General features: G+C 33.3%; 1 protein-coding gene across 1 annotated transcript in view; it reads left to right on the forward strand.

Annotated features, from left to right (window-relative positions):
* LOC118182970 (uncharacterized) overlaps positions 1–20,739 on the forward strand; it is a 67,806-nt gene that overhangs the window by 31,930 nt on the left and 15,137 nt on the right. The window lies entirely within an intron of this gene.

Consider the following 20,739-nt stretch of genomic DNA (forward strand, 5'->3'; position numbering starts at 1 on the left):
GTCACGCAGCGTAACTGCATACAGGACAGAAGGAGTCTCTGTGGTCCACTACTACAGCAAAGCAGTTTTCAACTCCGGGAGGGTTCTGGGAAAGGGGTTGGCGAGATGAAATTGTCCTCCCAAGAGAATCCCAGCTATGCCCTATAGGGATAAGATCAGGAAATATGGCTGGGCAATCCATGCAGCGAATTGTCTTACTTTCCAGATAGTCAGCTACCAGCTGAGTCTTATGTGAAAGAGCGTTGTTGTCCTTTAACAAGAATCCATCATTAACGGCGCTTCTGAAAAGTGGAATATATTGCTCTAAGGTCTCCTTTCTGATATATGTTTTCTGTACCTCATAACAGTCAGAGAGCCTTTGTCAAATACATGCGGAGGCGTGCGGCCATCCAGCATAATGCTTACCCAAACCATTACACCCCACCACCATAATGATCCTTTTCACTGATGAGGAGGAGGGATGGAATCGTGGTCCAGGCTCTCTCCAGATACAGGTGGGCAGAGAATCAATGTCCAGGCTGAATCTCTACTCATCACTTAAAGGTGCGGTGCTTCACTGAAGTCTGGTCTAAGACGCACTTTGTCTGCACCATGCTAAAAGCACTTTCTTGTGTGCTGCAGTATACGGGACACAAACAACGGGTTTTCTAGCATGAAGACCTAGCTCATGAAGTCTTTGTGCAACTGTAGAGAGCGAAACTCGGGTTCCAGTGGTACATACAGCTCACGTGAGAGCTGCGAAGCAGTAGTAGTCTTAAGCTCCATAATAGGTGGAAACCCCTAATGCCCTTATATCTCCTCCACAACTACGCTAGGTATATGCTTACGCAATGGACTCTCAATATTTGCATAACACTTAAGCGGCGTATTTATTACCTTCAGTTCAATATGTTTTTGCAAATTCTTTTAATTTTGCACCTGAGTGTATTACGCAAATGAGCTTGAGTTCTGTGTAATGACAAAATGATTATGTTTGTTTCAGACTTACTTGAGTGTGTAATATCTATTCACCTCTTAGGATAGTTGAGAAATGACATTCATTTCTTCGAAATGGCGATATTTCGGATCCATCCGGTTTTTTTTCAGAAGTTAGTGGACCCTTGGTGAAGGAAAATTTAGTGTTCAAAGACTTAAAGTAGACTTTTTAAAATGTCTGTCAACCAGTGATTAAAATATCAAAGAGAAAACAGGGATTTGTGCTGGTTGATGCTCGGAATAATAACTAGAGGTATATTACGATACTCCAGTTCATTTACATTTATTTTAGAAGGTATTAAAGTGTTTCCTTAGTGAATTCAAAGATTAAACTGTCCATTTTTCTTACATATTGATGAAATAATATTTATAGGAATGGCTGCCTATAACTCAACAGATGCCTAATATTTTAGCAGTTGCTAAACTTTAAAATTACAACACGTGTAATTTTGCTGTTAAAACACAAAGAAAAATAATAATATTTAACACTGAAGATAGGTAAGGTAGACGTTTCTAAACTTTTTGCATGAACGGAAATGTTTTGCAATATGTCTGGAAAATCCTACCTTTTGTGCAAATAATTCCACAGTTATCAGAAGAGGGTATTTATTTCGCAACAATTATTACGGGTATTAAATAGCTGCCTTTAAATTTCCAATAATTATATATTCTTTGAATTAAGTAAAAACAACTTGAAATATCATAGAATTCCGAGACATAATTTCTGCAATGGAACTGGAGAAAGGTAATAAAATGTAGATTTCAAATGTAAGATACATCGAAAGAAGCAACGCGTATTTCGTTAAAATTCATAAAATATTTTTGCCATACTCGTAGTTTCTCACTGTTATAAACCCAAAGTGCTCTCATAGGAATACAATTTAGCTTAAATGAAGATAGTAATAAATAGTGTTGTTTTAAAGTATCTGCCTACGTTAAAAAAACAATTTCGGCGAAAAAACTCGATTTTTTTATTGCCCAATTTGAAAGGTCAATTTTGTAGGATTCCGAAAATGGTTCATTTTTACGTTTGTGATAATTAGAAGAGAAGGTATAGCCAATTAACTAACTGCACTGGAAGTGAAAGCAGAAAGACCGGAAGTGCCATTTAAAAGGCTCAACTTAAAGGTAAACAATGTTGTTATCCGTGTTTTTTTTTAACTGTTTGCGTGTACAATTGTGTTAAAACATTTCATTTTAATTCTGGGTACTTTTTTTTGTTTCTGGCAATAATTATTTGCCTTAATTCTTTGAACTGGGACTGGCAACATTGCGGTTTTTTTAACTGGGTTTGGCAACATTGCGATTAAGTATAAAGACTATGTTGCTGGGTGCATATATAGCCGTTTTAATTTTTAATTCAGAGTATCTTGGATTACTTCCTGTGTTTGAACATTTAGGCCTATCAATTGAACAAGAAATGATTAAAAATTACTTTGGAATTGATAACGAAAGAATAAAGAACTCGAAAATTCATTCGTCGCTCATTTCGAAAATAGCCAGAAAAAAAATTAAAATCAAATAGGAAATCAAAATTACTTAAGTATAAAGATATGAAGGGTGTGATGTACAAATGTGGAGAATTTTAAGTGTGTAAATACAACAGAACAGTTTTTCTGTTAATGTGAAATCTTTAAATGCGTTTTCTGAAAAACTAATTTTTCTAGTGTTTTTACATACAAGAAATGTAATTACTCAAAATGTTCTAAAGATATCTCTATTAAATTTCACTAAAATATTTTCTATATTATTTATTAGGTTTTAAGCTACAATCTAAGTAATATTTATTAATTTGATTGTTTTATAAGTTTTTCTATATAAAACGATAAGAAATATTTTACAAAAAACTGTGTTTTTTCATGTAATTACACATATTTTAGTAAATTTTAGAAATATCATATACATTTTAGTTCATAACACAGATAAGTGTTGTAGTAGTATACAGTATAAAAAAAATTTAAATATATGCTGTGAGGAAAAATATACGGCATTTAACGTAAGTGTTAAATTCTCCTAAAAATTTGCATAAAATTGCATATATTTCAAAAATTTACAAAATGTTCCTAAAAATTTACCTATTTTCATGACTTGATATCATATTTTGACTAAATAAATATATATTTCATCAGAATTCTATGTTTTTAAAAAAAAGTGCTCCGAACGTAGGCAGATACCTTAAAGAGAGCCGTATCGTCAGGCTTTTGTTAACTCTGCGTTAGGCACGTAAGTTTGTGTTGCACAATTAGGCGCGTGGGTGACAGGTGTCATCCACCTATTTAAGTGTATATAAAATATGGAAAATCATTTTTGAGTTATTGCCACCACTACAAAATTCCAAGATCCATCCCCAAATAATTGTTCTTTAGACTTAACATTATAATTCCTCATATATATTACTTTTGAGAGGTATTCAAATTATGTCAAATTAAATGGAAAACATTGTTTTACATTAAATATGTTAATTAAAAGTGACTACACCATAGGAAAATTATATAATTTTTGGAAAAATATTAACACATTTTGTTAAAACTTAGTAAGATATTCAAAACACTATTAATGTGTTTGTAACTTTAGAATCCTACATCTACAAATAAAAGTTAAGACTCACAATTTAAAGGATTAAGCTTTGTGAAAATGATATTTATATTGATAAACTAAGATTATATAATATAAATATTTATGGTATGTACTCTAATGATCTTAATTCTGTGTTAAGCGGAACTGCGGAGTTCCATACTAAGCATGATTCCAAAATCAAAATTCAGAAGAATTTTTCAATTCCCTATGGACCACAGACAAAGTGTCTGGTATAATTAAATAAATATGAAGATATGTGTTATGTGAAACTAAAATAATCTGCTTTTTTACGTAGAAAAGATTGATTTAAAGGTTCTAATTTATTTAACTCATTATATGCTTATTTATTTATTTTATTATATAAATTTAATTCATTTACCTATATTTATCTAACTTATTATATACTTATTGTATATATATTTTACTTATTATATTGTTGCGTTCTACGGGTTCGTGATTTGCAGTAACTGATGACGACACTTGATGAAGATTCAAACCCAGTTTACTCGCTAGTAAGCACTAATACACAGGATGGTTCCAAAGACCCCTTTAGACTCGTCGAAAAACTACGACAAACACGCTGAAACAATCAGCAACATAGCCGTCAGGCTATAATTGCTTCGCTGCAAAGACAGCTTCACTGCAAAGCACTAAAGTACAGCTCCCGACTCGCTCGATAGCTCTCAATCTAATCTCTAAACTCAAGGCACTACTAGACTATTGAATTCAAGATACTACTGCACACTTTCACCGCGTACAGGCAGAGTATATATAGCTTTAACCTATCTTACAGAATATTCCCGAGTAAACTGCTAAGAATGCATTCTAGAATGTTCTCGCTCCGTCTATAGCATAGCGCAAATTTTGCTTTCAAATATCTCTAAATGAGCGATTTCGCGCCAAATATGGCAACCCTGCCTTTTTGCCGCTTTCTGGCAACCCTAATCCCGCACTTCGGGAAAGCTATCTCTCGCAGCTTGGCATTTCTCTACAATATTAAAAACGTTATAGTTCTCGGTATAAACTGGCACAAGGAAAATAATTTTAAACTAAGTTTTAATCTTAGAACCGGACGTAAATAAAATAAAACATTCCTTTCTTGGGAAATTTCATATATGAATTTTTTAAAAATTGCGCTTAAGATTTTGAATCATACATAATTTTTTAAATGCTTAGTAATTTTAAAGCACAGTTTTATATCTCAGGTGTCAGTAATACATTTATGAACATGTAAACACACATACAAAGAGATTAAATAAAATTGTGGAATAGTCTAAGATTCAGAAATAGTTTATGGTCTTAATAGAAAGCGGATATTTTTCGAACTGTCGTTATATTGTAAGGATCTTAAGTTTTACTAACGTTTATTTTTATTTTAAATCTTTACTATCACTTCTTACTTTCTACTTCCGGCCAGAACTATAAGCGTTAAGGTTTTTATGCAAAGGTTGTCTGGCGAACGCCAAGTATTTAAGTTGTGGCCTTTTGCCAAGCGAGAGAGAGGAAGCAGTTGAGTTAAAGCAGGCCGCTTACCTTAGAAGTTACGCAGTTGCTGTTTGCCTTCCAGGCCAGAGGTTTTAATCCTCTTGATAACTTTTAAACGTATTGTAGTGTTCTCAGTTATCTGTACTACATACGCCTTCCTGTTAATATAAGGCCAATCTTCCACGTTTATTATTCTAAAGTTAAATTAGAGTTTAGTTTTATTTTTATACTTTTACGTTAGACCCCGAGTAGCGGGTCGGTGTATTCCGAAGTACGGAAGTTATTGTATATAGAGAAAAATAAAGGGTTTTGTATACCCTTCGTCTGTATCCTGTCTACTTACCACAATTAGTGAACATAGCTTTAGTAAGCTCTCTGTTCCGAGTCAGGTCCTTGTATGTTCCCGAAGAAGGTAAGAAGGAACATTGACCCTGATAATATTACATCAGAAATACATAAAAAAGTGCATAAAAAATGACATTTTCATCAAAGTAGCAAGTAACGTTGACATTAGAAGCATATGTAGGAAAAACAAGAAAGCATTTGCCATTATTCGGGATAAAACATGATTTCAGCTTAAAATACCTTTGTATATCCATTATGAGGTAGAGGTAGCATTATTAATTAATCATTTGGAGAAATAGAATAAAATTTAATGTTATACTTTTCAAGGGTAAATGTGTAACCAAGATTTGATTTTACAATTAATAGAAGCAATAGCTTATAAATCGTTCAATACTTAATATTTAAGGGTATTTTGAAGTTATTATATAGAGGTAAAATTTTACCGGTGCTTTCAACTAAAAAAAATTAAGTTTTGGTTTTTATGAATAGAGATTTTGCTTATTTTGTTTACTGAATAATTAACTGTACCTGTTTCCTATTTATCATTTGTGCGTTTCGTCTATAGCGTATTATCTTAAGAGAATTATGTAATTTTCCAGTGAAAGCAGAGTGATTTAATTACAGCAACCCGATCGTAATAGATTTTGCAGCATTTACGTCACAAACTGATTATGGCTCCTCCAATCCGCTTTTCCTATTAGTCTCTTCATTGCTATAGCAACGGGTAAATGTCTTTCGCAAGAATTGCAGCTATAGACAAGAATGTCGTGGTTTAAAACCTGATGACTACCATTTAGAATTGCTTTATTATGTGATTAACTGTAGTAATAATGTTATTATGTAGCGGGAAAGAATTTTGATTACCGCGAACACTATAACTAAGCTCTGCATATTTTAAAGAACATAAACGACTCTCTTTCACAATAATATGGTCTAATAAAAATAGCTTTTTACAACAGCCAACATTTTATCTAGTCTCATTTACTCTAAGTGCTAATGAAGAAATGAAGTTAAGTTTATTTTAAGAGCTATATTTCATATTTTAACTTCTTCACAGTATTCGGATTTTTCGATTGTTGTTTGCATTTGTACTTGAAGCTTCAAATGTTTACAGATATTTGGGTGATAAAACATATTCTTGTAAGAAATATGTTGTTTGCTCAGAGGTTCATATTATATTGTCATAATTTGAGCAAAATACCAAATTTGCTATTTTACATTTCTACAACTTTTTCAAGAAATTTAGCTTGTAAATTCGAATGCATGACGGGTAACGAGTTCGTGATGGCGTTGCAATTTTTGAGGCTTTGCAGGTGAATAAATCAGACGACTTCAATAAAAATACTTCTTATTTATTAATATTATTTTGAAAATACAAAAATTTGATTTGAACACGTTTTGTCTTAGCAGCATATGTCCCATACTGTAGGACACAAGACAAATCCTTCATCATTGATAAATTTATTCTTTAGCTGTATGAGACAACAGCTATAATTACAAACTTCTTCCTTCTTCCATCGAATTCTTGAAGCTAACTTTTATGCTGTTCCTCCGCTTCACAATAGAAATTCGATTTCAATTGACTTTCTTTAAATACGTACTATTTATACAACAATCTCAGTATGTATCTGTTGGTCGCCTGGTAAAAAAGTGCATAAAAAGTTTTGATAAACATTTGTAGTTCACATGGTGTGGTGTCACATGTTTAAGAAAATGAACAAATAGTCATGCTTTTTGGCTTTTTTAAAATCAAATATTTATTATTGATGTGAAGAAATCTTAGGACAATTGGCTGTTTTTCAGTTTTATTTGCTTTTCGTTCAAAACTGAAAGTGAGATTTTATATTTGAGATAATTTCAGCAGTGCATAATTGTTTCATAACTGTCTCTGCTACTAAGGCAATGCTTGGTGGGTTTTTCATTTATTATGAATAATGCTACTTACGTTGGATTTAGAAATGTCCCGTGTTCCTTCCATGGCTCTTACAAAGTTCGGTAATTAGATAATATGAACATATCTTCTAAAAATAACAAAAACTTAGTTTTCTGTTCACGACTTGCCTGCATGCGCCATTTTTAGCAGATTTTTATCTGTGCAACATACTGTGACATGCATCTCATCCATATCCTTATGGTGTTGCAGTCAACACAATCGGCTAGCAATTATATAGAAGGATGAGTGGTTTGATTTCTGACGACGAGTAGCTGGGTCTCTTGCGTGGTATTTAAGAAAATTAATAATCTCTACAATTACTTGGAATGACAAGTAAAGCTCAAAATAAGAAGTTACTACCATAACTGCCAAATAGTTCTTTATATTGTTTAATCTTTTTACCAAACCGCTTCTAAAATGTTCCAGCAAAATTTGTACGTTACATTTGGATCTATTAGTACAATGTGCAAATATCACTTAATGCATTGATGTCTGGAATCGTCACTGATTTTTTTTAGATCATGTGTTGAGGATTTTCGTATCGGATTTTACAAACAATCGTTTCTTTTGTTTTAGTTGATTACGTAGGCAGCAGAAAGGTAATATTACACTAGGTTTTTGAATATATGCAAAGAGAAAAAATATTCGTTCCAACTTATCGTCCCTGCGTCTATTTCAAAATTTCGTATCATTCATACACTACATAAGTCTTAGAATATACAATCTATTTAGAATGTTGCACTTATGAAACTATATTTTAGGAAACAATACTTAACACCAGTTTAAAACTTACCGTTAACGTTAAATGGATGATTACATTTTATTCTATACATTACTACAATGAAGAAATTCAGACGAAACAAAACAGGGAAAAGAGAAGTAAGTAAGTATTTGTCTACACGTTCCACTACTAACATAGGCACTGAACGAACAGGCCTCGGCTGAGAATCTCCTCATCAGGCGGGTGGTGGGACTGTCAGTTCACAACGCCTACCTTGAGAGGAATTAAAACGTCTCGCTTGTTGCTCTTTGTATCCCACACTTCTAGAGACGATGGATTTCTGTTACGCCACACCACTAAACTGGCCACCTAGGGGCACCACGAATTTCCGAGACGATGGAATGTTTTGGATCTTTGTTAAGGCACACCACTAAACTGGCCACGTAGGGCCACCACTGATTTCCGGAGAAGACGGACTTTTATGGATCTCTGTTATGGAACACCACTAAACTGCCAATCTAGGACCACTACACCCAAGGTCACAGAGATCCGCATAAGACGGGCCTACTGAATTGGTGATTTGACTGATCTTAAGATTACTTCTATGAGTAATACGCAGAATAATGATATATGCCCTGCGGACCAATCGTGTTCATTTGAAGGTATTAAAAGCCTCAACCCTCTTCCACAGGTTACTGGAACCGCCAAGGTCTTGTTTTTATACATTTAGTGCTGAGAATGCCGGAGTAAAGATTACTACCATTGCAATAAACGTACCCGGGGACAGAAGGGAAAAGATTAAGAAAAAATACAGTTTTAAAACTATATATCGCGATCCCCAAGTTTAAATTTTCTGTCGGAAATGTGAATTTTGCTTGTGTCAGGCCCTAGCAAAGACCGAGTAAAAAAACTGCCAAACACTTCGACTTGTATTCACGGGGTAGCGAACGGATCATGTAGCAGCGAAAGCTACATGGGAGTTTTCGCTTATGTAAGGTGAGTAGAAGCCAGTTTTCCGTATAGGTCATCTCCAAAAGCATATCTCTACTCAAGCAAATAGTCCTCATATGCTTTTTTGTAATCCACATAATCAAATCCTAAGTTTTGTTTAACCTTTTGAGGCCGGGGCTTTGGTAGCAGTAAAAGCTACCAAAAGACGGGAAATCTTGAACCGAATGCTTTCCCCCCTTTAAGAAATCACCTCCTATTTGCAACAAAGATTCTTGTGTAGTTTAATGGATTCTCAGAGGGGTGCATCTATGTCGCAAAAGGGAGATCTTTGAAAGAGATAAGTGGCTGAAAACCCAGGGACGTCAAATTTGACATTTCAACCCACTTTTCAGCCTAAAAAATGGGGGAAAAAGACATGGCCATTAAAGTGGACAACCCCGTCCATTCAAACAGGGAATACAACTGCCAATATATTGGACATCCGTCTACAAAAGGTTAACCTGTAGATACATTAGCTACGCTCTCACCGGGAATCGAACCTTGGAAATACACGCCAAGTGTGCTGGCCTTTACACCACGAAGGTATGCTATGAAGGGGGGGGGGAGAAATCCCTTATAGACCACATATGAAAAAAATAAAAGATTTTTGCACGAGGATATACTTTATAACAGAATGCTTTTGTAATAGACCATGCAAAATCTGTGCTGGTCAATGAGAAACTACATTACTGTTCATAAATATGTTACTCATTTATGGATTTGATATATTTAAATATTTCTTAATCTTGTTTTCTATTTTTTTGTTTTGTTTTGGATTTTTGATAGTACTTGGATTCCTGAGAGTTTGTAAACTATAATCTGATGGGAACACTATATGCTTTCCTTGCACGGCCTATTGAAGCATACATGGTTTTTTTTTTTTTTTTTTTTTTTCATTTCAGTTAAACGTATTTCCTCGAATTATTGCAGCTTCAGTAACTGATGCAGTTTAAACTAATATCAAAAACTGCAAATTATGAAATTAAATATCCTGATCAATTTTTGTCCCACGGATATCAAACTTCTTATAATTTTAATTTTTCATAACGAGTAAAACACTTTCCAAATATAAGTATAGGAGACGGGAAATCGCATTAGAAGTTAGATTTCGTTTTTGTACAAAATTAATTTCTTTTAAAGTTTGTCAAACAAAACAAATTTTGACAGACTTTAAAAAAAAAGCATGAATTTCTCGAAACACGAATATTTCCGTCATTTGAAACAGTTCTGTAATTGCAAATATATGACAACGACCGTCGATTGCGAAAATAAAGACCATGCATATATTGCATAATATATATAAAGTGTATACGTATACATTTTGAGCTGTCGATTGTAATATAAAAGAGAGATGCATAACTAAATGTTATAGCAGTTCCATATACAAAATTTCAAGTTTCTATGGCTAATTGTTTTTGATTAATGCAGGATATATATATGCACATTTAGTACGTACGTCACGTACTTATTTACATGTGGACAAACATTACGACAAAATCCATTTTACAATCCGTTATGTAAAGAAGAATCATTTAATCCGTCTGCGCATAAAAATGTCACTTAAAACAATCGTCCGTATTGATTCGGGAATGGTCAAAATTTGTTGAAATATGATACTTGAAATTCTTCTCAGTTACAGTTCTTGCTTTATTACTTACCAGGAAGTAAGAAAACATCCAAAATATTTCTAAGTAAAAATCATTGCTCAAGAATTTCACATAATAGACGTGCCTTGAATGTTTCATATAATAAGCCTCCTAAAAAGATGCGCTAGCATTTTGCCAATTCAGATGCCAAATGCCAATAAATATTTATATGTTTAAATTTAATTTCCTAACGAACGATTTGCATAAGTTATAAATAAACTGACTTTACTTAGAAAAGCCTCTCATAAGCAATCTATTTCATCTAACCGCACCCTCACTCATTACTCCAGCGAGGCGTATCAGATGGTAATTTATTGCTACAAAGTAAATTTCCAATTTCGTAATAAATTTATAATTAATTACAGTAACTTATTTATATATAAATCTAAAAATACCTCATCGACTCTATTACACGGTAAATGAACCCATCATTTCCCCTCTCCTCCGGGATTCTTGAAATAGAAACACTGATTTCAAAATCAATACCTTCTTCTTTCTTTTTCCCATTATATAACAAACAACCAGGTTCTAAATTACTACTATAATGATACTTGAAAGGTATCCCGAGCGATTTCTATTTAAAGAAACGTTTGGTTGCATTCTGCTTTATTTCATTACCTTATCTACAGAGACTTGACCTTCATTTTTCTCAAGAGCACGATTAGGGTATTTAATGCAGTTAACAATAAAAAAATCTATAACAAGATGATTAAAAGTTTTTAGAAAATGCTTTCGAATAGTTTTAAGTCTAGTTAAATTTATGATATGTCGTTAAATCTCTAATTAAAGCATGCAAAGGGAAATTTCAAGTATTATTGCTTCATTGAGAAGAAAATCAAAGGTCTTTGTTGCAAATTTTCATAGCATATGATCTTTTCAATTTATTACAGTGCACCATTTATTGTAGTAACAAAGTATGCAAATATTATTCTATAAACGAGGACGTGTTTCACTTGGTCTTATGCATGGCGTTTTATAAATATTGGCACAATCTTTAAGTTCAAGTAGGGTACGTTATCCTGGATTGAGAGTTGCATATCATGCCGTGACTGGACCATCACAAGAAAGTAGTATCAGAGAGGTATAAGAAATAAAAGGACGCAAGGCAGAGATTATCAGATTATCCATTAGTAAAATTTGAAAATCAATGGCCAATGACTCGCCCATTATTTTGTCTTTAACCGAATGCTTTATTTTACTTGTAACTCTAGCCGCTGCAGAAGTTTACAGTTTGACTTCGTAAAGGTATAGTAATCGTAATGGACATATTACTATGATTGACTTCATATCATGGTATCTAATTTGAATGCTGGTTAACTTTAGAAAGCCGAAGCTCGTCCATCACCTGTCCCTTCCGTTTTCTCCCCGTCCATTAACCCACAAACATGCGTGAACATTTTGAATGACATCCTTTCTACTTTCTAACAATGAAGTTTCCATTAGAATTTTAGGATAAATTGCCTACAGTAAACTGATACAATGCATTTGGGGAAACTGACTTGCTAATGCGTACCTTAGAAGGGGAAGAAAATGAACTCGCAATCTCTGCCGTTTCGAGTGGTTGTAATCATTTGAATGAATGGCCATCTCGGGCGTTTTGGCCTTCAAATGGTTAAAGGAAATAAATACTATGGTGGCATAAGCCATGTGTAAAGTTGTCACACGGCAAGTGGTGGCAGATGATGAAAGACGGGGGACAGCTGGTGACTAACATAGACGTATAATCCTATCCTATTTCTTCATTTCGAAGCAACAATATAGCAGTTTTAATTAACATAGATTATCAGGTTACAGTAGTTCGAGAACAGGAGTTTGAGAGGTATACTGAATGTATATACCTATCAGCTTAAGCATAAGGACGTAACATAGTTGAATGAGCTTGAATTATATGCACAGATGCATTTAATTAAGAGGCTGCAATTAACTCGTAAAGCCAATGACTCCTATTTATTTACTGCAGTTTTGTGTTTCAGCCTAGCGAAGGTCATTGGTATAGGTTGCTAGAAAGGAACTCCAGAGTTTATTCAAGATTCCAAGAAAGCATGATTGCAAATATAACAATATCATTTATTTGTTGCAAAGATATTTCCTGTAAATTCTCGTTCCGTAAGATCCAAAACGGAACATCTCTATTTAAGCACACACGGAAACTCTTTCGAAAGCTCTCGGCTTTAATTTTCTGTAAATATCAGATCTTTCTTGTTTTGGACACCTAGAAGCAAATGCAACAAATCTTCTGACTTGAATGATAAAATTAATCCTTCGCCCTAAAAAGGCTACATTAATATGTTGAAATGAAATGTATTGCTATATTAATATGGGAAAAATTAATCGAATAACAGCATAAAAGCAACAATAAATTAATTAGTATACTGTCAACAATATCGCCCTACCGCAGCTATTTTAAAGAAATATCAGTTTTTAAGCCTTTTTATGTAGCTTCCCTGCAATAATCTTATACTTGCAGAGAAAATACATTTACAGGCAAATGTTAAACGATCGAGACCAAATTTTTCTTTGCTTATTTTTCTAAGTTGCGACATTTCTACAGGAAATAAGAAGAAATTGTTGAATTTTATTAATATATACTTAAATTAATATACTGCCAATAGTACATAATGTAGATATGGGATATATGATTTAAAATTATTTAACACATCGAAATTAAAATGTTAGTTGAAGTTCCGCAGAGAAATTTACAATGTACACAGTAAAATGTACCGTGTACAAATATAGAAAAACATACCTCGTGTCTACATATTGCATCAAAAACGGTTGCCAGTTGAAAAGTATAAACACATACTTCGACGAAGTTCTTTAGATTATTAGTGTAAGGTTTCCTTGTTTACTTCCTTGTACGAAGTAAAGGAAATATTGTAATCGCGAAAAATTTCGGCTCTCGTATTTCAACGGAAATATTCATTTTGATCGTTACCAAATCCATTTGTACGATATTTTCCCGTAAGATCTGTACATATGTGCAGAGTAAAGGATTCTCTTTTCAAAAACGGATTGTAAAATGCATTTTTTGGTGACGTCTGTACTTACGTAGGTATATATATTGCCCTACTCAAAAATGATTAGCCGTAGAACGTTTAAATTTTGTATATAGGACTGCTATAACGTCTATCTGAGCATCTTCCCAGTACCAAGCGCATATATATATATGTGATGTACCAGCATTTGTCCGGAATAAATATAATGCTGAAGAATCATAAATGTAGTCGTAACTTAAATTATCAGACGATAAGTTTAAAAAACAGGATCCATTTATTATTATTCAGGAGAAATAGCAATTACAAAATCAGATATCCGGAGTAAATAAAAAGAATTACTAATAACTTTTTGTATGAAGTTTACTGCATCGTGACATTTAAGAAAAGCTCCCGATATTCCTTCGCGAGTCCTTTTATAGCGTCTGGAAAGGCGGAGCTTCCAAGAAATGACGTCAGCCTCGTCAGCCAATCCAGTTCGCTTTAAATATTTCCAGAACATTCTATAACTGTACGTGTAGAAAAGGCGGGAAAACAACTTGACTACGGGGCTGTGGATTTAATTCCACGTACTTTCAAATAAGAGACCGTCGCCATTAAAAATGAAAAAGAACATACAGTTAGAAATTTAAGTGTATTGTTGACTATGATATTTTATTATTATTATATATATATATATATATATATATATATCCCTCTTACTCGGCTTAAAAGTTCTTACCAGGTCTTTTTTTCGGAATCGTTGTTTGTCGATCATAGTCATATACTTCCAGTGACAGAGTTGTTTTAAGTAACGAAAATATTCATGTTTTGGCAGTTTAAAATTTAAGAAAAAATAATTTCCGGCAGATAATGAAATCTAACTTTGAATGTGGTCTCCCAGTTCCTGTACGTATATTTAGAAAAGTTTTTTACACGTTTGAAAACACAATAACACAAGAAGTTTGATTCTCGTACGGCAATAATTGACCTTGATATTTAATTTTGAATTCTGTAATTTTTTATGTCATTTTCCCTTTGGCTTGAGGGATCGCTAATGCATTGTTATATCTGTATGGAAAAAATTAATAACAGTTTAAGAGCTGCAAAAAATTGATTAGTGTACTGTCAACAAAATGGCCCTAGCGCATCTATTTTAATGGAAATGAAATAGCGATTTTCCAGCCTTTATATCTAATTTCAGCGCAGTAATCTTACAATTGCAAAGAAAATACATTTACAGGCAAATTTTAAACGCCCGAGAACAAATTGGTTTTTTGCTTATATTTCTAAGTTGCAACATTTATACAAGAAATTCGAGGAAATAATTTAAAATTATTAATTGATTAAGTTAGTAAAGAATGTGCATAACTTAATAAGCCGTACAAGGAAGCCACGTGCTGCTTTTATATAAGAGCTATCCGCCACCACGCGAATTCGCAGTGCTTCAAGAATAGAAAATATGACAATATGTGAATCATAATATGGAGATACAGAAAAAGAAACGTTGAATTCATTTTAATTCATAGCTTTATGATATTGCTTACACAGGTAACTAAAAGCTAAATATAGAATTATTTGTTTGAGTACTCAGCTTTTAAATCAAGATGTGACCTTCCAATGATAAAAGGCTCTAAGATTAATTCTGCCTTCAAAATAATTACAAAGCTGCATTAGAAAGGGTTGTTTGAGGCAGTAAATGATGGAATTATGATATAACTGATTTGTCATCTTCCTTTATGTTCCCAATGTTGAAACTGTATTAATGGTTTTAAATGAATACTTTATACTAAGAAGAAGTTTTGAGAAGTTACTCGTGATTAAACATATGATAAGTATAAATATATCAGCACAGTAAGAAAATTCACGTTGTAAAATGAAATTCATGGACGTGAAAGGAAAGGGTAAATGTGTTTTAAACACAAGTAAAAATTTGGATTAAAATACCCATGTTAATTAATTGTGGGATTATTGATAATTTACTTGATATTAAAAATTATAATCATAAACGCTACACTAGTTTTTAATAATTTACACTTCAATCCGCTGAAAACTTTCTAAAGGAAGTTTAATTTTCTCAGCTGTCAACTTTACCAAAATGCGTTTTACTCTTGAACAAATAACTTCTCATCCAAAAGTATCGTCTTTGGAATTTAAACATAAATAAAAATAGTTTCGAAACGTAACACCAAAAATATTTTCGGACGTAATTACTTTTCCCAAGTTATTATCACAAAGATTGAGATAAAGTGTACATACTGAGAGTTTTAGTATTTCATGCATGAAAGTTAGGCAACTTAATCCATAGCTGCATTACAGGAGAGCACTTGAACCTACGTGAGCCTTCTGACGTCATAAGAAGTAGGCGGGATCAATAAATGGAGCTCTGATTTGATTGGCCGAATCCAGAATCGATCGGGATGCGGCCTCATTCAGAAGTTTTCCGAAAGTGCCCCATTCATGAAAGCACGCTATGGGACCCATAAATAGCAAACGCTTCAATGCGGCAAAATCCGAATGACGTAAATTCCTGTTCCAAAAATAGCTGAATGGCCATCTTTGTACCTCTGCGTCATTATGACGTAGATGGTCTCTGGCGAATAGCGCCTGATTTTTGATTTATCTTGTGTTCTTCGAAATAAATGAATTCCTGTTGTTTTCCATGGGGACATTAGAGATAATTGACTTAATTACCGTTATTTGAGCTTTAAACATTATGTTTTAGAATAATGAATATTGTAGTTAATTAATAAGACGTTAGAAGGAAATAGAACAATGTAGAAGTTGAGATAAGTTAGATTATGTAGGATTTTAACTTTTTTAAAGTATGTTTGAACTAAAAGGAATATAGCTTTAAATTTATAATTTACAATGATTTTTCAATGATAAATTTTAACTTAAATTTATAATGATAAATTTGCTCATTAAGTTCTTATATCTATAAATGCCATTAGAAGTACTTCCTAGCTTCCTCAAATTAAAATATTAACTTTTAGAAATTTACACATGTGTATTTTATATAACTGTGTATAACTGTGTACACATGTGTATTTTATATAACTCTCATCAAATAAAGTTTCTAAAAAATAGAAAAATGTATTCGTATAAATATAAAAAACCTTATGCTTCTCTTAGTAGAAATTCTTTATTGTTAAAGAAAAATACTTAATTAACCAATGTTGATACCCAATGTGAACGTCCATCATTTACCGACTAAAAATGTTGATGAACAATGATACTTGGATTCGAGTCCAGAAAATGCTGAAGAACAATGATAGATGGGTACGATTCTAGGAAACAGACTGGCTGCATGGGAATGTTCGTGGTTTCCCTCATGTTTAACTTGGATACGTTCCACCTTTCCTTATGAAATCCTCCATGAAGACACTCCTGCCTTAGGAGAGAGCCTTATGTGTTTTGTTTATACCAAATAAAGCATATTCTGGACAAATCAAATCAGATAAAATCACTTCATTCAATCAAATCAAATCTATCGAGAGTTGAGGAAGGGCTTTCAGTTTCATCAGAATGCTCTCATTGCCAGTAATGGGAAATGGCACTCAAATGTCAAGAATATATCATACTATGGTGAGGAAATCTTACAGTCGTATCGCACATTAAAATAATTTCTGAAAAAAATAGTTAAAGCAGTTTATCTGATTTGTCCCATGATGTAAAACAGACAGTCTCGAAGAACTACTTTGGTTTATCATTTGAAGGGCAAACTGTTGCCCCATTACAAACTTTGTGAGAAAGGGAATAGCTAGTAGAAAAATTGTTTTCAAACACCTGTTTGTCCCAAACAGACTGATATGTCATTTTTTTCTTATGTTTCGTCATAGTCGGAAACCAGTCTGTTGCAGTGGCTATTAATTAAAGTTAAACCATGAAAAGTTTAGGAACTCCATCAACCATTACCAACTATAGAACCATCAACCATCTTCAGAACGCATCCGTCCAAATCAGAAAGGGAGGGGGAAAAGGGAGAATTTTCAGGGTACTCTCAGATTGTATAATGGCTAATTTAATTTGCAAAACAAAACGTTTCATGAATCATTGATTGGAAATATTCGGAACCATTTGTCAATTACTATAGCTGAAAATGGTAATGTTTTGCGTTTGTATCCCATCCGGAGTCTGTGGAACTACAGTAAAATCAGTAAATTAATTTATACAATTTATATTTTTTCCGGAGTCTGCGCAACTACAGTAAAATCTGTAAATTAATTTATACAATTTATATTTTTTCTGGAGTCTGCGCAACTACAGTAAAATCAGTAAATTAATTTATACAATTTATATTTATTTTACAGAAAACCTAATTGATCGGAAAATCTGGATTTAGCACAGTTGAATAAAGAACTTAAATTTTGGAGTGAGTGAATTACTTCTTTTCATAGCGGAAATATTACGCATTTTGTAAAAAATGTAATGAATTTCAGTTTGTGGCGTATATGTTTATTTAAGTATCACTAAGTATTCATTTAATTTACATCGTTCCTCTTTGCGTCATTTCACCACGAAAATCGCCCAGTATTTATATAGATAGATTTGAGTGGCAATTAGTTTTACTATAAAGAATTCATATAGCTGGATATGTGTAGTTTTGGTATTCCTGCCGATTCTGGAATGTCGTGAAAAGATTCTTTTTCTTAGCAACTGCAAAGTTGGTCTGGAAATAAATAAATGGCTCAAGCATAGATATGGTAAGTTAAAAGCTTGAATAAATGTGTCAGTCTTAGGTGAAGTTCGTAGCCTCTTTAGAGTATATTAAATGAGAATTACTAACAATTTTGAGAACGTTTAGTTAATAGTTTAAACTACTAGTTAACTAGGTCTAGGGGACTGTTAAATTTTAATTTAACCCTCCCCAAATGGTGAAGTAGAATGAATGTTAAAGTGAACGTGTATTAAATCAGTGCTCGGCAACCTTTTCTCACCTGCGACGCACAAAAAATCTTTCTGGAATTTCGTGGCACACCAAAGAGTTCCGAGTTATCAAGGAAATGCCGAAAAAATTCAAATGCTGACACACTTACAATCACACACACAACCACACAACAGTGAAATATATAAAAGCATTTAAAATAGACATTATTAAGGAAAAAAAATTGTCATTCTGTATTAAATACATGATAAAAAATTGCAAAATGTCAAATACATGTATTTGATTGCGGCACACCTATATCCTACTCATGGCACACCAGTGTGCCGCGGTACACCGGTTGCGAAGCACTGTATTAAATAGTATAAACTGACTCAGTTATTTTACCGGCACCTATTTAAAACCTCGGCTAGCGAGAATGCTAAAGCTGGAATATCCTTTAAAGCAGAACTGTCGAAAATGCTAACAGCAAGACGTCTTTGTCAGAAGCTCTAATATAAAGATTCAGAACTTTCAGCTTAAATGCACAAAAAGCTAATCTGATGAAGAATACGGAAAAGAGAAGTCAGAAAGTCTCAAATCGTAATAACTAGTCATTTAACATCAGAAATTCTACAACGTTCAGTGAAAATTTCAGATTTGAAAGGAATCTTAAATTTTAGATTTCTTCATACGGCAATACGCCAATATTCGTTACTTTCTAGTTGTAAATCTAAAGAATAAAGCAATTATCTTCGTAATTAATTTGAATGCTGGGTGAAAGTATATCTCCAATAAAATTAAAACAACTTTGAAAAAAGCTGTAATATGTGCTAATTAGCTATTGCGCATGTTGTTACTTCTACCAGATGTTTGAATTTTTAAACTCGACTTTCCCTTCTTGCCGTTGAAATTAATATCACGCCGGCGCAGGTTTCTGAGTCAGTCAGCTAATTAAAATTAATTTGTGTAGTCTTGAACTACTAGTTTTTCTTTTAATTTAGTTTGTTACCATTGTCTTTAAGTTCCTCCCCACAAGTTGTAAGGATCCTAAGTTTTACTAACGTTTATTTTAAAACGTTAGTAAAACTTATAAGCTAAGTAAACTATCACTTCTTATTTTCTACTTCCGGCCAGAATTAAATGCTTTAACTTGTTTATGCAAATTGTCTTGCTAACGCCAAGTACTTAAGTTGTGGCTTTTTGCCAAGCAAGAGAGAGGAAGGAGTTATAGGAAGCAAGCCGCTTGCCACTGTAGTTTTACGAGTTTTCACTCTGTTGATGGTTGCCTTTAAGGCCAGAGGTTTAGCCCTCTTGATAATTGCAGACGTATCGTAGTTTTAGCAGCTCGGCGTACTACATACGTACCTTTTTTAAATAAAGGCCAATATTAGTGCTAGGCATTTGTATATTACATTTGTAATTAAGTTAGTTTTTAGTTAGTAGTTTTTATATTCTTACTTTCAGACCACAAGTGGTTGGTCATTGTATCCCGAAGTTCGGGAATACCTGTAAAGTATTGAAAATAAAGGGTTTCGTATACCCTTCCTGCTTGTGTTGTCTTCTTCACACCTTTTTGAACATAGCTTGAGTAATCTCCTTGTTCCGATTCAGGACCATTCATGTTTCCAACGCAATTCAATAGAAAAACAAGTCCTGACAAAGTGGTTGGCGAAGTTGTAAGTAAGTGCCATCTAAAAATATTTCAGTAAAAATGTCTTTAGAATACTTTACCTGTTGTATTCATTTTATAGTTTGACATACACGTCGCTACCGAAACTTTCACCTAGGGTCTAGTAGCAGTATATGCTTGCTAAGAAGACTGGACGGCACCACGTTGTAAGGTTTATCCTAAGTTTCTAACAATTAATTTTAGTTGAAGTTACTTTCCTGTTCCTTCCTAATTTCAGCTTACAATTTCCTAACAAAATGTGGTTTTAGAATCGCGTTGAAAACAAACGAGTAAGAGTAGCATTTAAGTCGAAGTTCCACTAACTTCGAGAGAGAGCCTCAGAATTTCGTACTAGAGCGCGTTTGCCTTTTGGCAACGACTCTCTAGACCAGTGGTGCTTAACCTTTGGTCTCTCGCGAGCGCAGTTCCAAAACATCAACACTTTCGTTAAACATATTTCCATTCTTATGTAATACATCTGAAATATTAATTTAGGCAAGTGGGTTTGAGATGAATAATAATATTGGTTGTATTTCATGGAAATCAGAGAAGCGGAGTT

The sequence above is a fragment of the Stegodyphus dumicola genome, chromosome 2, assembly GCF_044657685.1.
Source record: "Stegodyphus dumicola isolate Sdum_Otavi_A_Nest chromosome 2, ASM4465768v1".
Lineage (NCBI taxonomy): Eukaryota > Metazoa > Arthropoda > Arachnida > Araneae > Eresidae > Stegodyphus > Stegodyphus dumicola.